The sequence below is a fragment of the Paramormyrops kingsleyae genome, chromosome 12, assembly GCF_048594095.1.
Source record: "Paramormyrops kingsleyae isolate MSU_618 chromosome 12, PKINGS_0.4, whole genome shotgun sequence".
Lineage (NCBI taxonomy): Eukaryota > Metazoa > Chordata > Actinopteri > Osteoglossiformes > Mormyridae > Paramormyrops > Paramormyrops kingsleyae.
In genome coordinates, this window is record NC_132808.1 from 15,400,091 (window position 1) to 15,402,578 (window position 2,488).

General features: G+C 37.4%; 1 long non-coding RNA gene across 1 annotated transcript; it reads left to right on the forward strand.

Moving 5' to 3' along the window:
- The first annotated feature begins 666 nt into the window (after positions 1-666).
- Positions 667-2,247, forward strand: LOC111843343 (uncharacterized). Its single transcript, XR_011993923.1, has 2 exons — positions 667-1,041; positions 1,400-2,247. It is a non-coding gene; the product is annotated as an uncharacterized lncRNA (long non-coding RNA).
- Positions 2,248-2,488: the final 241 nt, after the last annotated feature.

A 2,488-nucleotide genomic window follows, 5' to 3' on the forward strand; every position in this document is an offset into this window, starting at 1 on the left:
GAAATACAGTGGGTACAGTACCATGAAAAATTAGAAGATTACAGGGTGAAGTAAAGATTGAAGGGTGAAATAATTTTAGGAACCTAACATATGAAAGAAAAGTTATGAGTACATTGTAAACAATGTTTTTATGCCAGAGCTAATTAGTTTATTGTAGTGTTACTATAAAAAATTAAATCAGCCACATCAAACTAACATAAGTAAAAACAAACAAAAATCATTGTGATACTTTTTAATAGTAAATATTACAGTGCAGTAGAGAAAATGGCAGTTATATATAGGCAAATGAAAACCCAATATCTGGAAGGCTAAGGGGAAACTGTCGCGTCGGGAAACGCGGAAGCAGGAGCTGGGAGACGTAAGATCAGGAACGAGGGATTTATTGTAGGAATCAATCCTAGTACAGGACATAGACACATGTAACGTCAATGACACGACTTGGGAAACAGACTTGAACGCGGACTGAAATACACAAGACTAATGGCACACAGGAGTATCAGACGTGACAGAAACTACTGAGAAATTATGAATCATTATCTATGCATTTAAGCTGCAGATGTAAATAGGGTGGACTAGACAAATGACCAATTGGCATCTCTATAGGGATTTTGTAGGCGGTTATGACCATAGACAGGAAGAATATTAATGCAAGCAGGACTAAGCAAAGACTCACTTTACTGCAGCAGGTTTTGTTTTTTTGCACCGTGTTATTGAAAGAGGAAGATGCATGTGTTTGTGTTTTTCTTCATTCTGCAGACTCTGCCTCTCACTTTACAGCATGTAGTGGGCAAATTCCATGATATTCCGGATTGTGTGGAGTTCTTCGTAAATAACAAAACTCCAGAGATTTCTGGGATTCTAGAAGGAGGAAAAATTTTAGACCAGAATCGTTATAAGGCAATATGTCAATTTTACAAAAACAAATACAGATTTGCAACACTGTACGATGTGAACAATAAGATCCCTCTGTTTTCTGCCTACAAATTTGTTGGGAAAGGAGACACCAAAAGGAAACCAGAGCCATGGTTTATTGAGCCTCAGGTAAGTAATTTATTTATCACTAATTAGTACATTTAACAATTTGCATATCAGTAAAATGATTCAAGTACAGTAACAATGTATTAAATTTGTCTTTTTAAAATCTCAGAAAGCTTTTTCCATTATGCTGCTAATAAAGTCGCATACAGTTATATATAAAATAAAAGTTTTAAAATTATTATTATGAAGAGTCATTAGCACAGGTGAGTCAAGCTGTCTAGGGAAGGTTTGAAAATTCCCACCAGGTGATTGTTTAAAAATCCACTTGGCTAAATCTGCTAGAATAAGCACTCAGAACCGGACTCCCAAACTGCCTTCATTCTCACCACATACTCACACAAGAATCTTTGTATTATCACAGCTTGATGACTGCAACGAAAAAAGCATGAGCAATCCAGGGAAGGTTAAGAAGAGAGGAAACAACCAAGCGCTTTCAGAAAACTACAAAGAGAATAACCAAGTTTATCACCAGGGTCACTTGTTCCCACGACAACACGCCAATGACCAGGAGACAGCGGATTCCACCTTCACCCTGACCAATGCAGTACCCCAGTACAATAAATTCAATAGTGTCCAGTGGTGCTGTATGGAGAAAGAAGTCACTAAACTAATCAGTGAACAATGTGAAAAATCAGAGGCTTATGTGGTGACAGGGGCAGTGCCAGGCTCAGGTAAATTAAATAATAAGGTTAATATTCCAGAGCTCATGTGGACAGCTTTCTGCTGTAAAGATAAAAATTCTGCCTCAATGGTAGGTCTGGCATATTATGGGGAGAATAAAGAAGCTTCTGTAGTGGAACCTGTCTCTGTGCAAGAACTGGAAAACTACCTAAAACAAAAGTACGGAGATATTAATGTCTTTAATGGAGCCTGTCCCAAAAAGTTAACGCTAGTCAATATACATGTAGGTAAAAAACGCAAATATAATGAAATGAATTGTGTATATGATGAATACTGTGATGATGGGAGTCTACCATAAAAGTTAAAGCTAGTTAACATAGGTAAAAAAATGCAAACATAATGTAATAAAATGTGAAAATGATGAGTAATGTGTGATGGGGCTTCTCCCACGTCTGCTGCTCCCAGATCGGTGGTTCCTCTCCCTCTGTTTTGATTTTCTTTTCAATTTCAGTCTCAGAAAGTGCTTTGCTGCACATTCCGCTCTTTCTGCATCACGTGTTACAAATTAAAAATCAGCCCTGCTCAGTTCCTTGTTTCCACTGTTTCCAGTTTATCTTTATGTCTGATCTAAACTGATATTGCATCAAGTGAGTTTGTCTAAATGGTCCACACATTACAGCACACCTGCATCTACACTGACTGGGTATGGTCTCACTTGATCACATGACCCTCTGACAGAAATCTGGTCTAAGACCAGGAAGCACAAGCAGTGAGAGCCAACCATAAAACTATAAAAATAAAAAATAAAACAATGCACTTGAATGTAAAA